Here is a 20,785-nt window from a genome sequence, read left to right on the forward strand (position 1 = left end):
CTTTACATTTTTGTAATTTCTTTAATGTCAAGTATAATAGAAGACAGCTAGAACCCCATAACTGCCTCTGCATCCAATATGTTGTTAGGGTTGAAGAAAATACAACCTCACCCAGATCAGAAAAGGGAGGACCTCGGGGACCTACAGAAACGGTCTCACGTACCTCCAGGAGTCTTTGAATCACTTTGAGGAATACTGATCTAATTATTGAATTTCAGGCTCAGAACAGAGGTGAGGAAACAATGGGCTTCCAACCTTTAGTCCATCCAATCATATAAGTAAGATTATCTTAGAATTTGATTAATCCAATAGCTAAATGACTATTCTATAAAGTAAACATAAAAACTATATTGTGGCATTTGAAGTACTCTTTCATTCTCTCTCTCTCATTTTCTCTCTCTCTCAATCTCTTTTAAACCTCAATCACTGCCAGCCCACTGATTTTTCCAAACCCAACAATGTATTTTGCAATACCATTTATTCATTCAGCAAATATTTAAAGCATCTACTTTGTACCAGGCACAATGATAGACACTGGAACATAACAGCGTGCAAAATATTCAAGTCACTGCCTTCATGGGGCTGACAATTTAGTGGGAGAGACTAGCTGTGCTAAGTATGGGGATACAGAAGTATGTGGTGCCGTAGAGGATCCTGGGAGATTTTCTACAGTGTCAAGGAAGTCTTTCCTGGGGAAGTGCTAAAGGGAAGGCCTGAAGGAGTCCTAGATATTAACTCAGTAGAAGTGGGATGGGAATGGGGGAGCTCAGATGGTGAGGCTGAAAATGTGTCAGATCAGGCCAGAGAAATGAGACCCATAGGCCATATCAAGGATTTGGGTTTTTCTCCTAAAGGAAACAAAAAGCCAAGTTTTAAGTGGAAAGGGATGAGATGTGGGTGAGACCATTCAGAAGAATTTAGAGTTGTCTAGGCAAGACAAGGCAAGAGCTCCAGCTCACATGGGTGATGGGAGATGAAGACAAGTGCACAGATTGAGAGATGTCACGCGGTGAAGCTGAAAGCATCCAGTGCTGGGTTGGATATGGGGGAAGGACAAGCAGTTGTTAGGAATGCCTCCCACATCCCTGCAAACATCTACTGAATACCCCCTACATGCCAGCCACAGTACTAAGCTCTGATATCACAGCAGAATAGGAATTAAAATTGGGCTCGACTCGGAGTAACAGAAAAACAACAACTAAACATTGCTGAAACAAGAAAGAAGCTTTCTTTTTTTTTTTTTTATCTTCTCTCTTTGAAAAGTCTAGAAGCCTCAGGCTCAGGACTCTCCTCCATGAAACCTTCAGGGTTCAAGATTCCTCAACCTTATTGCTCGTCCAGGTGGGGCCTCCATTCTCAAGGGCCCTCAAGATGGCTGCTCCAGCTCTGGCCATTATGTTATGCTGGCATTATATTAAGAGCCAGCATGAAGAGGAGAAGAATGAAAAATAAGGGACAAAATGTAAGAAAATTCCTCAAAAGCAATCACACAACACTTCTGTTCATATTCATTGCCCAGATTTATTCACCTGACCCAGAGAAGCTGTAATGGATGCTGGGAAGCATAGTCTTGGTTCTGGACAGCTGTATGTGCAGCTAGAAATTCTATTACTTGGAACAAGAGGAAAAAGATATGAAGGACAATCCACATTTTCCATAAACACGGAGTTAGACACACTTGTTGCACTTTAAAGGGCTTCCAACAATTCAAGGTCAATGGTTTACATCTTTTGAACCTCAGTTTTCCTCATCTGTCAAACAAGAGGGTTCCTACCCCGTGGCCTCTGTAATTTCTTCTGGCTCTGGAGTACTGTGATTCTATGTACTCTCTCCTTACAATGAGGGCTTTCATAACTGTTCGTTTGTCAGAAGTATTGATTATATTTGATTTTTCACAAATAAATATGTTTTGCAGAAGACACATATGACTCTTTCCTACAATGATTCTCTTTGCTAAAGTCAAAATAACTGGAAGCAGGGGCTGGTCCCGTGGTCGAGTGGCTAAGTTTGTGCACTCTGCTTCAGTGGCCCAGGGTTTCACGGGTTCGGATCCTGGGCGCAGACATGGCACCGCTCACCAGGCCATGCTGAGGTGGCGTCCCACATAGCACAGCCAGAGGCACTCATAACTAGAATATGCAACTGTGTAGTGGGGGGGCTTTGGGGAGAAGAAGAAAAAAAAAACAGACGAAGATTGGCAACAGTTGTTAGCTCAGGTGCCAATCTTTAAAATAAATAAAATAAATAAATAAATAAATATATATATATATAACTGGAATCAGTCATACGTGACATTTTGCTGGCTCTTTATGTATTTGATGAATTTGTTCTGTGGAAAATAAAATATCAGGACAGTGGGAAAACGTAGACTTTTTATGGTTCTTTGAATTAACCAAGTGGTCTGAAAAATGTTAGAAAAAAGTATTGCTTTTTTAAGGAAACATGAAAAACAAAGACTTCTTCAATTAAAAATGATTCTTAATTACAAATATGTTTAATGGCGAGTAGGACAATCAGGAATTATCTGACATTATGATGACCACTCAAATCTATTCCATTTTAGACAATTGAGGTGAAAGGACAAGTCACCTATTCCGGTTTGGCTTGTCTGTTTGTTGTAACACTGTTTATTGTTCAGTGTTGTTTGCGTTAACTCCAATGTTTAGGCTGAACTTCCTGAAGTGAATGGTAGAAGAAGATAACTCACAAATTATTGGATACCCACAGGAAAAGATCTTGAATTTACAATTTGCCAAGGTTACATCACAAAGTAGATAATTTAAAATGCAGGTTATTCAGTCCTGACTTTTGTCTCTAGACTCTTCGTAAATCTAGCTAGCCACAGAAAAAATGTCCAAATGATAATTCCAATTTTCTATTGAATTCATGTTATTAGTATTAGAGTACAGTGATATTTCTCAGGTCACTTAATATGAAAAACTTTCCTGATTTTATTTACTGCAATTGAAGAGTTCAGAGAACTGTTGGCATGGAACAGGATTCTACCTGTTTTCCATAAATTTGTAGTTAATTCTGTTAAAGACATTAAGGATTATTAAAAAGAAGATGTTGAAAATATAAATTTTGTGAAAGTACTGTTTAAATCATGAAACATATTTCTTTTTTGTTGTTCTTGCTTTTGAGGAAGACTAGCCCTCAGCTAACATCCACTGCCAATCCTCCTCTTTTTGTTGAGGAAAATTGGCCCTGAGCTAACCTCTGTACCCATCTTCCTCTATTCTGTACATGAGATGCCACTACAGCATGGCTTAATAAGCTGTGTGTAGGTCTGTGCCCGGGATCCAAACCAGCAAACCCTGGGCTGCTGAAGCGGAGCGTGCAAACTTAACTGCTGTGCCACCGGGCTGGCCCCTAAATCATGAAACATATTTCTTGTTAAATTAATTTAAATAACAAATTTAGCAAAAAAGGCTGCCTGTTCTTCAGAAGTATCTTTTCTCCTCAAATAAGGGTGATTTGAAAATTAGCAAGAAAATATATTTTAGAAAATTTACCTTTCCTCATTGCTTCTCAACCTAAAATTCAGGCACAAAGCTTTTAGTATGAATGTATGTGCTATGTGTCTGTATATGGAAATAGATGAAGATGTAAATATTTTCACCTATTTTCATGTGAGGAGCTATTTGACCTGCAAAAAAGCATGATTTCTGTTAATTTGTATGTCCTTTGAAATAACTTTCACAATGAGATAATTTAAACATAAAATATTTTAAAACTATTAACCTTCTGGTAACTTCATAAATGCAGCAGCCAATGACATATGATAAAGTGCGATTTGTCAGCTTTTAAGATGTGAGCTAAACTTGCTTATTCAGATTTGGGCATAGATAAGAAACCTGAATATTTAAGCAAAACATACTCTAGTTTTACAGTTGCCCAGAGATTTAAATAAGGCAGGATGATTGTCTATCGCAGATCATAATAATGTTCTTGAATTTAGAGCTCCAAGTCCCCCCCACCTCCCCCAGTCAACATGCTTCTAGAACGAAGCCTTCAGACTGAAAAACTGCAGCTGTGTTTATTCGGTAATTTAGAACCCCTATTACATATGCAAGCAACTGGGCTCCATGGCTCAATCATAATTCATTCATTTTGCTTTTTTTGTACCAAAGAAACAAAATCAGGGAACCATATAGCATTATGGCCAGCTCTTTAAAATCACAAAAATCAGGAGATTGAAAATTATAGTCCCACAAAAAACAGAAATCTTTTCCATTCCCCATTAAATAAAGTTCACAACAGAAATTCCAGATACATGTAGCTAAGTTGTGGTATTCAGCTCAGCAAACATTTATTAAGGCAAAAAAAACCCCCAAAACCACCGTGTTATCGTAATAAGAGAAATTCAAGCATAAATAAGGCAAGGCTCTTACCTTGAGGGTTTTGGAGCCTAATAGAAGATATTTGGAATCAAATTGTGTGTGTGTGTGTGTGTGTGTGTGTGTGTACCTGAACGCACAGGTAATATTCTTTATGGAGAATACCAATAAACAGACTGAGTTTGTTTTTAGAAATAATAAAATTCTGGAGAATTTTCCTTTGGGGATATTACAGATCTGTGCAATCATATTACTCATGATTCACATAGCAACAATTTCTAAAGTATTTGTTTACTGTCTCGATCCACGGTGATCCTAGCAAAAGTATATGCAGTTCATCTCACTGTATATAACAGGCAGATTCTGAAAAATTGTGTAAAAATTTGCTTTTGTGTAAATGGAATACTATTTTAATAATACTTAACAGTCTAACTCAAATTTAAATTTTAAAAAATCATGTTCTAATTTAGTTGTTTTTATAAATCTGGGCTTTTCTCATATTATTTTTGCTTATCAAATATGTGTGTCCGTAGAATGAGGAGAATGTACTGGCTTATTCCAAGAAAAATTTTATTCTGAAACAAACACTTGTTTAAAGGTGCTATAGAGAAATGAAACTTTTATAATCAGATTGAAACATAACAAAGACTGTTTCAAATTTACTCTTGGGTTGCATTTCAGATGTTAAGTTGATTGGAATGCAAAAGTTTCTACTGGAAACAACCTCTTACATGCTGAGTTTTCAAGAAAGCACCAAAAGCAATTCATTTATCTAAGGTATGGCTGTGTAATAGTTGTTCTTAAACACTTTTTTTCTTTAACATTTGAGTGATTCAAGGGATGGAAGTCAACAGCCTTCTTATCCCTCCACCTCAGTAGTCAGGGACTCACAACCTCTAAGTCACAGTGATTTCTAAGCCAGAGCTCCTGAGGTGATGGGAGAAGTGACTGGGAAGGAAGACCTGAAGGGTAGGACAACTGAGCTTGTAAGAGATAAGAAGGTGGAGTAAACGGTAAGACACCTTTTCCTTTCTTTGCTAAGCAGCTATAGAGAAGAACTGCCATCACTGAGATTAATGAAAAGAAAAGAGACATCCAGAATGACTCCATCTTATATACTCTTGGATCTCCAAACAGCTAGATAGATGATAGGTGGGTAGGTAGATAGATAGACAGATAGAAAGATAGATAGATAGATAGATAGATAGATAGATAGAAGCTTTTAGAGTCAGAAGAAAAAAGTACACATGCAGGCCAGTAACTACAAGCCACTACAAGTCAGGCTACATGGCTTCTAACCTCTGATATGCTACTTGGAAGTTGCATGATTTGGGGCAAGTACTTAACCCTCTCTAGCCCTCGGGTTCCCTATCAGAAAAAAATGGAAAGAAGACTAGTACTGAACTTATAGGATGTGGTAAAGGAGTAAATGAGAGAATTCATGTAAAATGATTAGCACAAATCCAGAACATAGGGAGCTCTCAGTAATCGCAGCTAGTGGCAGCAGTAGCATCAGTATTGTTATGGCACATAGTTGAAGGCTGCAGGGATATAGAGAAAAGCATATTCAACTGGGAATCTGTTCCGATTTAACTAGATTTGTGACCTTGAATAGTGCACATTAAGTGTTCTCAAAAGATTATCTATTAAAATTATCATCATTATCAACATCATCATCATCACCGTTATCATTAAGTTAGGAGTACCGGAATGGTGAGCATTTTTATCCCAATTCTACCTTAGTTTCTACAACAGCAGTTCTCAAACTTCACTGTGTACCAGCATCAACTGGAGGGTTTGTTGCAAACAGACTGCTGGGTCCCACCCCCTAGAAACTCCAATTTAGTAAGGAGGTCTCGGATGGAGGCCAAGATTCTACATTTCTAACAGGGGACCACATTTTGAAAACTACTAATTTACAAAATTACTTCCTATAACTGGCATGATTAGGTGGTGAGGAATCTCAGGTAAGTGAATTTTCCATATGAGTGAAGCTGACCTCAGGTGGGACACTTTCGTATTTCAACCCATTTTTGATGAAAGTTTTCTTGATGTATCATTTTGATTCTAGTCTCTGTGTGCAAGGACTCAAATGCAATTTAACTTTTCTTCTTAACTGAAGTCATCAAGCAGGTCATCTTGATTTCAGAAGGGATGAGAAAGGGTGGCCTTTGATTTATGAACTTAAAATCATCCTGAGCGTGTCTAGAATGTATTTCTAAAGAGGCAGTCATAGATCCCAAAAAGAGAGAGTGGTGAAACTTACGAGTCAGCTTCAGTTCCCTGAGAATAGGTATCTCAGGCTCACCATGTTTCCTTCGTTATGGTGATTGATAGATTGGTAAACTGGAGAAGTGGTGCAGGCATACATATTGAACCAGCCAGGAATACCAGGCAATATCAATGTGTGCTGAGTTGACTAGTGGAAGGGTATCATCCTGAGTAGATGCTTCTTGTAGTATGCCAGCAGATTCTATCCTTAGCTTTGTCTTACTCTTTCTAGATTTGTGTGAAAACATAGATGGCAAGCTGATCCAGAATACAACACATTACTATTCCCTATGGGTATTCAAACACAAACAAGAAGACCACTTGACAGGAATAATAGAGAAAGAGTTTGGAAGGCTGGAAGGAGGGCCAGGGTAGACTTTGAGGCCCCATGCAATCCAGAACTCTGCCATTCGCTGGTCGTTATGACCACATGGCGTGGTGCTGTGGCATAATATCCAACATAGGCAGGCGACTGCCTTAGAGTTTTGTTTTGTTGCCAGGATGACAGCGAATAAATTCTAGTTGCTGACGACAACATCAACAACACTCTGCTTGCTTCTCACCCAAGTTTTACCCCTTCACATATGTATTTTTCCTTCCACCTATTCTTAGATTGCTCTTTCGACTCTACAAAGGTATGTGAAACCAGATTACCACACCTGATAAAGAATATAAACACAGCAGAGGTGAGCAGACCAATGGAGAGCGTAAGTGATGATTTGTGGGATCTGGCTTTAGGGTCCCAGAGGGTGTTTCCTCTTAAATGTATGTTCCAGAGGGATGAAATTTTCCAATCTTTGGCTTCCAGAGCTGTCATATGTTACCACAATAAGACTCAAGCATCTATTCAGTCATCATTCACACTTCATGGCAAACTGTGTTCATTTTATTGAATAGTGACTTAGGAAAAGGTTTCTACTAATGAATAGAAGGTGAAATGGCATAGTGCTATGTAATCTGCCTGAATATATTTGATGTTCAATTAAATATGGTTGCAAGCTCAATGTTAAGCCAACTGTCTTCTATATGTATGTGTATACATTCCCTACATCCCTAATCTCTCATTTGCTATTGCCAAGGGGATAACTCCTAATGACAGATGGGAAAAATGTTTTACATAGAAAGGAGTCCAGAGGAAACTTAAGTAAATAATTCTCATCTTACTTCATTACTTTGTTCCACATCTTGTTTCCCTGGGTGGCACCATATTAGTGAGGACCCTCTTAACAATACATCAGTTTTATTTGATAGACTGTCTGATTTGCACTTATCTCCCATAGTCAATGAGTGGCTTCAGTCAAGGCTAGATTGGGGTCAGGCAGGTTTTTCATTTATCATTCCTAATGACCTGTAAATATTCCACTGACTTAGGCTTTTATTTCTGAGGTAAACATTTTGCTAACTAGTCATGGGTCAGATAAGCACATTAACAACTCCCTGCTGATTTACCCTCATTGGACAGCTAACCTCTATTGGGTAAACCTGGTCCTTATTGCTCCCATGAGTTCGTGATAACAGCAGTAGCAGTAAGTATGCCTTACTTTTTCTCATCCACAATCTTGGAAAATGAGCCTTCTTTTTAGAGTCCTTTCAACCTGATTAGGTTATTTAACTACTGATATATTCTGAAAAGATGAATTGTTTTACGTTGCAACGTTTCCACTGGGTAATAGAGTATCACGTGGGTAAGGCAAGAGAAAGTATAGAATTACAAACTTAAATGCACTGGCTCTGTATTCAGAGACATTTAGAAAGGGAACAAGGCAATATTACAAGATATTTAGATACATTCTGAGGGTGCTGTGTATTTCCTAGGTTATTAATTACCTTTGCTACATTTTGGGGGACTTACTGTCAAACAGAAGAATTGTAGGGGATTCATAATTAGTGAATGTGCTTTTTTTTCTTCAGCAACATTTGTAAAAATTATCTTATTTCTTGGTACATTCATTTCTGTCTATTGGGCAGTTTGTGAGAAGTATATTACTTGAAATCTCATGCTTGCAGAATTTTTTTCTTTTCCTATATTTTGAGAAAAACATTAAATTTTTAATTCAATTAAATTGTTTTAGGGTAGAAATGGATTAAATAATATATGTTATTAATAAGCTCCACATTTTTGTCTATTCTCTATAAGGTGCTGAAATATACCAGTAAGCAGTTTCTTAATCTAGAAAATCATTTCAGCAGCAAAGTTCAAATTTTCTGACAATGGAAAGCAGAACAGTGGTTCTCAACTGGGGATGAGTTTGCCCCCTAGGGGACATTTGGCAAAGTCTGGAGACGCTTTTGATTGTCACAACCTGGGGAGGGGGAGGGCAGGATGAAGTGGATAAATGTGCTGCTGGCATCTAGTGGGTAGAGGCCAGGAATGCTGCTCAACTTCCTACAATGCAAACACAACAAAGATTTATCCAGCCCAGATGTCAACTGTGCTGAGATTGAGAAACCCTATCCTAGAATCTTATTTTAAATATAAGTGCAAATGAAAACGATTGAGATAGTCTGAATTTATATATTGGGTCATGATCGTATTCAAAGGTGAGAATGTAGCAACCCTAAAAGAGGAACTCCACCTTGGGTGTAAGAAGAAAACAAACATTTGTTCCTTTGTGTTTCACATCTCATTAAGAAATACAAGTTCAGGAACCACTCCATCACAGTGAATCATGACCGGGTTCATTAGTTCCTACAAATCATCTTATTTGTTATTCCTGATTTTAATACGCTGTATATCAGGATATGGCATCACCACAACCCATGAAATTTGTCCTTCTCTTTCTAATAGTGCATGAGCTGATGGTTAAACGTAGTCTTTAACTTGAGAAAGTATATACCGTGCAGCTCCGGCTTTTTATTCTGCTTATAGAGCCCAGCCTTTAAAACAGGGTGATAATTTAAAGCAGATGCTCTTCTAAACTATTTTTTGTTCAAATCCAACAATATGACAAAAGAAAAAACTGGGAAACCTTGATGAGGCTTCAGGCTAAAGGGTTTTATATATTTCACAATGGTATGAGTGTTAGTTCTCTTTTATTCAGGATACATACTGGTATATTCTCTTTCCATTTAATTGTCTTACCCATTGCTTTACTCCTTGACTTGCCTCTGGTTTCTTTCTCTGTTATATATATTACATACATTTTTTTTTTCCCTGCAACACCTATAATAGTCTTTGCTTAACAATTCTTCCCACTGACCACTGCCATGTATCCTAAAACCCTTTCTTACAACTTAGAGCTTGAGCAAATTATCTTTGGTAATTTGCTTAATTTCTTACAAGTCTCAATTTCCTCATCTGTAAAATGGGAATAATACTACTATCACTCTGAGAGGGTTGTTGCGTATAGTAAGTGGGAGCTTAGAAGGTGTCTGGCTCATAATAGATGCTCATTAAATAATAGCTGTTATTTATTTTTGAAAAAATCAGAGCAGGACTTTGAAACTATATAATCATCAAATATTTATTAAGCATCTTTTATGTGTTTGGGACTATTCTAGGTGCTTGGGATGGTTCGGGGAACAAAACAGACAAACAAACAAACCCTCATGGAACTTACACTCACATATACACACACAAAGGCAAACATATACACACAGGTGAAAGCACGTGCACACACATGGTAATGTGAACATTCTGCTCCTCTTCCCTTACTTATTTCAGAACTTAAATGAGAGTAAGCAGTCCTCCTCCAATTAGCCAAAATGGCGTGGTGAAGAACAATTACAGAGTTCTGAATGAACATTTTTCCCTCAAACACCATTTCTTTTGGTTTGAAGGAAAATAAATGTATATTTCAAAAAACTTATGGTGACGGTTTCTCTTGGGAAAAAATAATACAAAATGGCAATAGGTACAAAATCATGGGGCTGGCAGGAATCACTATTTAAAAAACATTTTAATAGCTCAAAGAATCATTGAAGGGAAATATATTCACAGAAGATTTACTTATTGCTTTTGACACGAAAATAAACAATTCATGGACAGCAAACAGACCAAGTGAATAACATTGCAACATAATTCCTAAAAAGTCTATGAAAAGGGAATAAAAACTCATCAAAGAACACATAAGCCTTTTATGAGTTCATTGTATCTCTATCCATCTATCCACCTACCTATCTATTTATCTATCTGGTTATATTTTTAAATGTCATTCTACCCCACTTGACTCAAAGTTCCACAAAGGGAGGGATCATTTTACTTTGTCCATCACGATCTTTCAAGAGCCTAGCGCCTGATCCCTGCTTGCCCTCGATGAATGTTTACCAGTGAGATAAGAGTTACCCACTCTAAGTGTATTGACTATCAAGAGTACTGAGATTATGGAAGTCTGCTTCCTTCCATTTCCTGTGATGAGGTGAATACACCCTGCCACCATCCTACCGTGTGCAGATATGTTGTATTGTTTAGCCATTGTCTGTTATTCCCTGCGTATGTGGCATAAAATGAGGGTGAGCTCCAACCTGTCAGTATGTGACATAGTTATGCCAAGAGCAGTCAAGAGTGGTTCACAACTCCACATACACAGTGGCCTTTGCTCTTGGCTTTTGGTATCAATCTCTGAAGCACTGTGGAAAAACTTTGGCTAGTCTTGATGCAGAAAAGTTCCCAATATGATGATGTGTCCTTCAAGCTGAGCAATGGACCAGGGAAAGGTAAGGCCCCTTTGAGGATGTTGCTCAATTACAAAAGGAGAATGAAAGGGACCTATCATTGTTCTCATCTAAAACGTCTCTTAGCCAGATGCTTGGCTTGTGCCTCTAAACATCAGCCATTTGCCTCAATCATTTCCTGGCAACCTGACATGACTGATTCCCCCCTCAACAGGTGGAGCCTATTTTTCCTTTCCTCCAATCAGAATTGAACCTGAAACTCACTTTGGTCAACAGAACTTTAGCAGACGTGAGGTAAGCGGAGACTTGAATAGTGCTTGTGCATTGGCACTTGCTCTCCTGCTAGCCTTTGGGCCCCGAGACAACCATGTGAAGAAGCCCAGGCTAGCCTGCTGGAAGGTGAAAGATCACAAGGAGCAAAGCTGATCCTCTACAGCTGAGGGCCCCCAGGCTGACCAGGCTGCCAACCACCAAGCATATGAGTGAGATGACATAGATTATCCAACCCCGGATGAAGGAACTGCCAAAATAACCCACAGAATCATGAAAAATAATAAATAATTTCTGTTTTAAGGAATTAATTTGGGGGGTGGTTTGTTAGGCAGCAAAAGCTAACTGATACAATCAAGTCACAGATAGCGTATTTCTATGTCATTGGTCAAAGCGGCATGTCAGATGGCCATAAACTGTGAGTTTGGCAGTGTTTGTCAATCTCACTGGTCCCCTAAGATTGTCCAAAGTATAAAATGGGACTTACTGATCGAAAGTTTGGGAATCATTGCATCCTAAAGCATTTTCTACATCAGAGATTTGCGAAACAAACTACTACATTAAAGGTTACTGCTTACACAGTAAAAGAAAACAAACCTGCTACAAAAATTTTAACCAACCCCTAAACTCCCCAAACTTTTGTGACCTCTTGGCATCACAGTCTTGGCATGATCATCCTACTCTGAACATAATGGTAAGGGGACTAGACAAGAACTGTGAGATCCAGGTTCTGGTCCAAGATGTAGCATTTACAAACTGTAAGACCTTTAGTGAATCTAACTTGGTAAAAATAGGTAAAATGAGAGACACAATTCCTGCCCCGAGTCCCTTCTAGGTCATTGTCAACCTGTTCATGTCAGTTGGAATGGGAATTTAGATGATGCATTGACGCTTTGTGCTCCGTATTGTATTCTGTTTTTGATGAGTTGTGCCAATCCTGAAATGGCAAATTCTTCATTCATCTCAAAATCTTTTTTAAGAGCCTGCTTTGTGTCAGGTACTGTTCTGAGTGCTGGGGACACATTTTTTACCTAGTCTCTCTATGAGAGCTGGGTTCTACTAGAGGAGATGGACAATAAATCTGAAAAGAAATAGCTAATATAATGCTGGGATGGTAATAGCAACTGGGAAGCAAAACAGAGCAAAGGGCTACAGCAGTGTTCTTAAACTTCAGCTTGCATCAGAATCACCTGGATGACTTGTTAAAATCCGGATTTCTTGGTCCTATTCGCGAGAATCTCCAATTCAGTAGGTCTCAAATGAGGACTGAGAATTTCCATTTCTAACAAATTCTCAGGAGATGCCCCTGCTGCTGGGGGGAGGACCACACTTTGAGAACCAGTGAGCTAGAGAGTGGTAGGAAGTTGCTCTATGAGATGGAATGGTCAGGAAAGACCTCTCTGACTAACAGAGACCTGGCTGAAGTGAGGGAGGAAGCCATGGAAAGATTTAGGCAACAATGCATTATGGTTTTTTAGAATGTTCTACACTTGGGAGATGCTTTTCACATGCTTTATCTCATTAGATCCTCACAAGCTATTTTCACGATGCAGGAAAGGCAGAAACTATTATGCCCATGCTATAGATGAGAAAACTGAGGCTTGGAGAAGCCAACACTCAGAACCATTTCGTTCCTTCTTCATATGGTCTGTTTTCTGAAAGGCAAACTGATTGTCCAAGCTGTGACAAAGTACACAGTAGGTGGTGGGGGGCAGGCATGGAGGCCAAGCCCATGAGCTGCCCACCATTGCCTCTCTTTAGGACATTTGGTCTCAGGCCTCTGCCTACCACTCATGTGCATTTGATCGTTACCATTCAATCATGAAACATGTATGGCTTCACTCAGAAGGAAGATCATTTGTGAAAAGAAAAGGAAAACTAAACTTTACTGAGCACCCATGATCAGGCACTTGGTTCAACACTTTTAAAATGGGATTTTAGTTAATCCCCTTGGCAATGAGGATTTTCTCCATTTTGTGGGTGAAAAAACTGGGGATCAGGGAAGTTAACTAATGGGTCTAAGGGCAATAATGTGAGTAACTCAACGTCATTTCTATGGTGTTTCCTCTAACCTCAGTAGCTACAAAGCTTTCTTTCAAAGACTACGTTGAAGCCTGGAGGAAGAACCAGGAAGTGAGTATCCACAGATAGGAATGAGACACTTCCTGACAGAACAATTTTATGTCAGTCAATCCAACAGTTTGAATCAATAACAATTTTTTCATGCTCAGAGATAAAGGGGGTTAAAAATATTAACCTAGAGGAAATGACTATCATCTCCTTTAGAAAACTCCAATGTCCTCATATGAGGGACCACACTTCATCATCATCATCATTATTATTATTATTTGTTTATTAAGACTATTTTTCTAAAGCAGTTTTAGGTTCACAGTAAAATTAAGGGAAATGTACAGACATTTCCGATATACCTCCTGCCTCCCAGAAATGCATAGCCTCCCCCATAATCAACATCCCCCACCTGAGTGGTGCATTTGTTACAATCAATAAACCTACACCGACACATCATAATTACCCAAAGTCCCTAGTTTATATTATGGTTCGCTCTTGATGTTGTACGTTCTATGGGTTTGGACAAATGTATAATGACATGTATCTATCAGTATAGTATCACACAGAGTCGTTTTACTGCCTAAAAATCCTCTGTGCTCCACCTATTCATCCCTCCCACCACCGCCAACCCCTGGCAACCACTGATCTTTTTACTGTCTCCATCATTTTGCCTTTTCCAGAATGTCATACAGTTGGAATTATACAGTATATAGCCTTTTCAGATGGGCTTCTTTCACTTAGTAATATGCATGTAAGGTTTCTCATGTCTTTTCATGGCTTGACAGTTCACTTCTTTTTAGTGCTGAATAATATTCCATTGTCTGGATGTACCAGAGTTTGTTTATCCTTCCACCCACTGAAGGACATCTTGGTGGATTCCAAGTTCTGACAATTATGAATAAAGCAGCTATAAACAATTGTGTACAGATTTTTGTGTGGACATAAGTTTTCAACATCTTTAGGTAAATTCCAAGGAGCACAATTGCTGGATCATATGGTAAGAGTATGTTTACTTTTGTAAGAAAACGCCAAACTGTCTTCTAAAGTGGCTATACCATTTTGCATTCCCACCAGCAATGAATGGGATTTCCCTTTACTCCACATCCTTGTCAGCACTTGATATTGTCAATGTTCTGGGTTTTGACCAGTCTAATAGATGTGTAGTGGTATCTCATTGTTGTTTTAATTTGCATTTCCCTGATGACATAAGATGTGGAGCATCTTTTCATATACTTATTTGTCATCTGCAAGGTGTCTGTTAAGGTCTTTGGCTCATTTTTCAATTGGGTTGTTTATCTTCCTATTGTTGACTTTTAAGAGTTCTTTGTCTATTTTGAATAAGTCTTTTATCAGATATGTCTTTTGCAAATATTTTCTCCCAGTCTGTCGTTTGTCTTCTCATTCTCTTACATTGTCTTTGGCAGAGTGGAAGTTTTTAATTTTAATGAAGTCCGGCATACCAGTTCTTTCTTCCATGGATTGTGCCTTTGGTTTTATATCTAAAAAGTTATGGCCATACCCAAGGTTGTCTAGATTTTCTCCTATGTTGTCTTCTAGGAGTTTTATAGTTTTGCATTCTACATTTAGGTCTATGATCTATCTCGAGTTAGTTTTCATGAAGGGTGTAAGGTCTGTGTCTAGGTTCATTTCTTTGCATGTGGAAGTCCAGTTGTTCCAGCACCATTTATTGAAGAGACCATCTTTGCTTCATTCTATTGCCTTTGCTCCTTTGTCAAAGGTCAGTTGACTATATTTATGGAGACCTATTTCTGGGCTCTCTACTCTGCTCAACTGATCTATTTATCAGTTCTTTTGCCAATATCATGCTGTCTTGATTACTGTAGCTTTATAGTAAATCTTGGTGTCAGATAGTGTCAGTTCTCCAACTTTGTTCTGCTCCTTCAATATTCTGTTGGCTATTCTAGGTCTTTTGCCTCTCTATACAAACTTTATAATCAGTTTGTCGGTATCCACAAAATAACTGTTGAGATTTCGATTGGGATTACATTGAATCTACACATCAAGTTGAGAAGAAATTATATCTTAACAATATTGAGCCTTCCTATCCCTGAGCATGGAATATCTCTCCATGTCTTTAGTTCTTCTCTGATTTTGTTCATCATCATCATTTTTTTAATGTCATGAATGAGTGCAGGAATGGGTAGGAGTCATAGAAAGAAATACCAGAAAAGAAAATTTGATGACCTGAATTTCTAGATTCTCTTGCCATTAATGAATTAAATCCAAAAGTGATGGCAAATTCAATCTTTACTTTATCCAAACAAGCAAATAAAAGCTTCCTGTCATTTGACTTATATATCTAATGGAAAATGGTATTAAAATGATCAGAAAAACAAAGAAGTTGCTTTTCTGCCTTCCCTAAAGAAGCTGCCATCATGGATGGAACTTGAGCCCATTTCATTTTTACCCCATAAAGTGGAGAATAAAACTGGATCCTGCTTTTAAAAATTCAATTTCCCAGGTTCTTTAGTTTAATAAATGAACAAAATATTGTTGAGAAAGAATAAAGAGATCTCCATAAAATAAAAGACTTTCTCTGGTCATTAAATGGGGATAAAATTGCGTACACTTTTACAGTGTAAGAGCTGGGAGGGATTTTAGGAATTAGTTCAATCCCTTGCATTTATTCACATGAATGAGAGGACTAGGGAAGAAATGAGTAAGCCAAGGGAATACAAGTAATTTATGAGCATGACTCAGATAGATCAGATCAGCGCCAAATCCAGCATTTAGAAATTTCTGGATGTCTTTACTCTTACCTGTATTGGAAAATAATTCCAGGCATTGTAGAAACTGGATATTAGAGAAAGGCATTCTAACTTAAGAGTTTAGTAGCAGCTAGGGGATGCCACAGGAAAAAGATTTATGAGAAGATTTTTCTAAGAACTGAGTCAGTTCCTCCAAAAAAACATCATTAAAGGCTAGAACTCGTATATCAGCAAAGGAGTCTGTCATCAGAAGATATTATTTCCGCAAGTCTGCATTCAGCCATGTATCTGGGTTTGTGCTCTGTCTTTGTCAAGATAGGAGTGTCCCTCCTCTTTCAGAGAATTCCTGTTCAATGACATGTAAGCCCCACCAGGGAAGGATTTTGATTGTCTTGCTCACTTTTGTGTCTGCACAGCCTATAATAGTGCCAGCCCAGGAGAATGCAGTTTGTAAATACTGTTACAAATATTTGTTGAGTTAACTAATTTAGAAAAAAATATCTTTCAAAAAAAGATTGTAGCCTTTGCCATTTTTCTAAGTTTTCAAATAGTATACATTCATTTTTTTCCAAAATAACAGATCATGTTCATTGACCACCTGCTCTGTGCCAAACCCTGTACACAACATTATCCATCTAATATCACAGTTATTCCTCACACCATCCCTGTCAAGTGGGCGTGATTCTTTTCTCCGTTTTTACAGATGAGGAAACTGAGACATAGAGAAGCTAAGTAACATGCCCAAAATGATTAGAAAAGACACCAACCTGGAGCCCAAATCCTTTAGCTGCCCACTATCTGGAGTGAACCACAGTGGAAGAGTTTGCTCTAAATCTGCGTAAATGGGAACTCAGGGCTTTCTTGTTTTCTCTGCCCGTTCTAGATTTGATTGTTTGTCCCAAATGTATCATTTATAGATGTTCAAAATACGTTCTGCAGTTGTGTCTGTAGGAGTTCCATGACCAGTATTTTACACGAGACTTAGTAAAGCTGGGATGAAGCAAGTTTATTGTAAAAGAGAGCTATAAAATGAAAATAGAAAGTGCCAGTAAGACCTATATTGCCCTCAAATTAAGAATCTCATTTAAACTGACAAACGCAAGTAAATTCAAAGTTATGACTGTCACTCCAGATATGACTCATTCAGGGATTTTAAGGATCTGAAAATAGCTCATAATCATAAGCATCATATTATATGTGTTACTGTATCTAGATGAAAAAGAGTAAAATTCACTTTATTCTCTTCCTAAACAGGAAGGGTATTTTCACAGAATTTTAAAAAATTACATTTCCACTTTTGATGCACGTAAACATAACTCAAAAAAAGAAGAACATAATTGACACGTTTTGGAAAGATGTGTCTTGAACCACTAGACTTTGTCTGTGATTGACAAAGAATTTAACAAGGTACTACACTTTTGTGTGCCCATGATGAACGTAGGTTGTTACAGTTCAATTAGCAATCACTCAGCTAAGGCTATCTTTCAGATGACTGAAAATTAAGCTTTAATTTAGAAGTGTTTTGGTATTCTTACCTTCTTTTCTCCCATTCATCTTTTTCTCCATGCATTTTAATTCATCAGCATCTTCATTTTTTCATAGGCTTTTAGTATGTGGCTTAGCTCATGGGAAATGACTTGTGGCTGCCAGCAGGGCTTGTAATTGCTACATAAGGCAATAGTAGTTTTGAATATTGATTGTTTTGAGGATTTTCATACTTGTGATACTGGATAATATTTATTCACTCAAGTTAGACTCCACATGACTTTGTTTGAATATTTATTTGTCATTAATGTAAGAATGAGCAGAAGTGAGCAAGTGCTAATTGCCCATCTTCTAGTTGATTATAATTGTGCTACTCCCTCAGAGAGTTTAATAGAATGATTAACAGACAATATATGACCAACAGTTTCACTCCTAAGCATATGCCCAAGAGATATGAGTGCATGTGTCCACAAAAAGAATTGTTCAAGAGTTTTCATTGTTGCTTCATTTGTAATAGTCCCAAACTGGAAACAACCCAAATGCCCATCAATTGGAGAATGAATAAACAAATTGTGGTACATTAATATGATTGAATATCAAATAGAAATTTAAAATAGAACAACTTTATAATCCTCACAATAATGTAGATTTATCTCAAAAACATTACATTGAGCGAAAGAATCCAGATACAAGAAAGAACACACTGTGTGACTCCATTTACATGAAGTTCAAGAACTGGCATAGCTAATAAATGATGATAGAAGTTAAAATAGTGTTTACATCTAGATGGGGAGTGGTTCTCAACAGAGAAACTTTCTGGGTTACTTCATATATTTTCTACCTTGTTCTGAGTGGTTATTACACAGGGGTATAAAAATGTACAAAGTTATCAAACTGAACACCTATGATTTGTCTATTTTACTGCATATTAATTATACTTCAATTAAAAATTATCAGTGAACTTTTTTTAACATGTTTTATTTTTCAGCTATAGCCATGTTGATGTACCTAGACCTATTTCATTGTTTTAATTGTGTCTATTTAAAGAAAAGATGACTTATGCTCTGGTGGAGTTTGGCTTGGCTGATGGGTGTGTTGAGATAACACTAATTGATGTAACAAATAACCTTTTGCATTTCAGTGGCTTGACACAACAGAAGTCCATTATTCATTCATTGTACTAGTTCAACATGAGGGTTCTCATTCTCCTCCATATGGTGATTAAGGGACCCAGGCTCCTTCCACTTTGTGGCTTATTAGTTCCTGCCCAGGGTCCTCAGAATCTTCTACTTCCTGTTGAAAAACAAGTGGAGAGAATGTAATTAGGGAATTTTCTAGGTTTCTAGCTGATGACATGCATGTTTTATTTAGGCTTCTTGTTATTGTCCCAGGGCACAGCAGCTCCTTCGAGAAGGAGTTAGGGGGATGTCTCCTGAATGCCAGAATATGGTCACATTTTCTAGCCCCATGGGCCTGTCCCATGACTCCCTCTCCTGCAAATAGGTAACATGATGTGTTAGGTAAGAGTATAACCTCTGCCACCAGTGCCTGGGCCTTAGCTTGAGCAAATTATCTGATCTTCCTATGTCTTAGCTTCCCCATCTGGAAAATGGATAATAACACTGCTTCACAGAATTCTTGGGCAAACTTTTTAAATGTGTGATGTATTTAGGACTATACCTGGAGCACAATACATGTTTAATAAATGTTAGCTATATTACACACTCCTTGCTATAACCAGCCATGCCAGAATATCTACTGTACCACCAACATGCCCTAGGCTTCTACCACAACAAAGGATCAAGTTCTCTCCCCAGGGCCAGCTTCATGGGCGTGCAATCTGTGCAGTTGCACAGGGCCCCATACTTGGGGCCTGGCACTTAGTTTAATGCTCTGTTTTTGTCATCTTGAAATTTCTAGTAATTTTATCTTTGAACTTGTGTTTTGTAAGTGAAGTCTGATGGGACAATGGAGCGTGCATGAACAGAGGAGGTACACACAATATACATGGCCACTGCTGTTCTTCACTGCTCCGCTCACATATAGCATTCTTAATGCCCCATGAGCACAGAATTCCCATGGCCCCATGAGGCCATTGGGAGGTCAGCACAACTCAAATTGAGTATACAATAAGCATGTTACATCTATGACTGAGTAAGTGGGGCACTGACAACTCAAGAGGCCACGCTCTCCATTCCAACCAGAGCTTGCTTTAAACGCAGAAAGAAGGCAACAACCAATGAACCCTATCATCTCTTTTCTTACTCGTGTTACTTCCTGGTGTTAACTAAACATTTACTCTGAAAATGATGACAGAGAGAAAGGGCAATGCATAGTTCCTTGTTCTTTCAGTTCTTCCTTACTCATTAGTATGTCAAAGATAGTGTGTTGGTAGAATGGGCCCCGCCAAGAAGTGAAATAAAAACAGTTGAATTCATTTTATGCAGTGTTTCCCCAGTTCTGGTAAGAACAAAACACATACGCATATAGGAACTACAAAGTACATATGCACGTACTAGCTACAAAATACAAATCATGTAATTTTGTTGATTTTACACAAGAATTATATGCTTGTGTATTTTTATTTAAAACTAGCATTGCACAATAGGAGGATGAACAGTGAAATCAATGCTAATAATTTAAAATGTTTGTTTTTCTTTATTTAGAATGATATTAAATAGCAAATCAAAAATACCATGACAATTCCAAAGGGAGAATGTGGAAGAAAGGAGATAGCTTTATATTTTGTATCTTTAGTGGCACGTTTTTTTAATAAAGGGCCCCATGTTTTCATTTTTCACTAGGCCTTGCAAATAATATAGCCAGCTGCATCTTTCCCTCTCTCCAACTTCTCCCACAAGGTTCACCTAGCCACCTTCTGCAGGAAGCCTTACCTGATCCCCCCATTCTTCCTGGGCTATTGTGGCCTCCTCATCAGCAATCATTTAGCGATTTATATTTATATATTTCTCATTGCCTCCTCACTCTTAAATTAGAGTTTATTTT

The sequence above is a fragment of the Equus quagga genome, chromosome 1 (genome assembly GCF_021613505.1).
Source record: "Equus quagga isolate Etosha38 chromosome 1, UCLA_HA_Equagga_1.0, whole genome shotgun sequence".
Taxonomy (NCBI): Eukaryota; Metazoa; Chordata; class Mammalia; order Perissodactyla; family Equidae; genus Equus; species Equus quagga.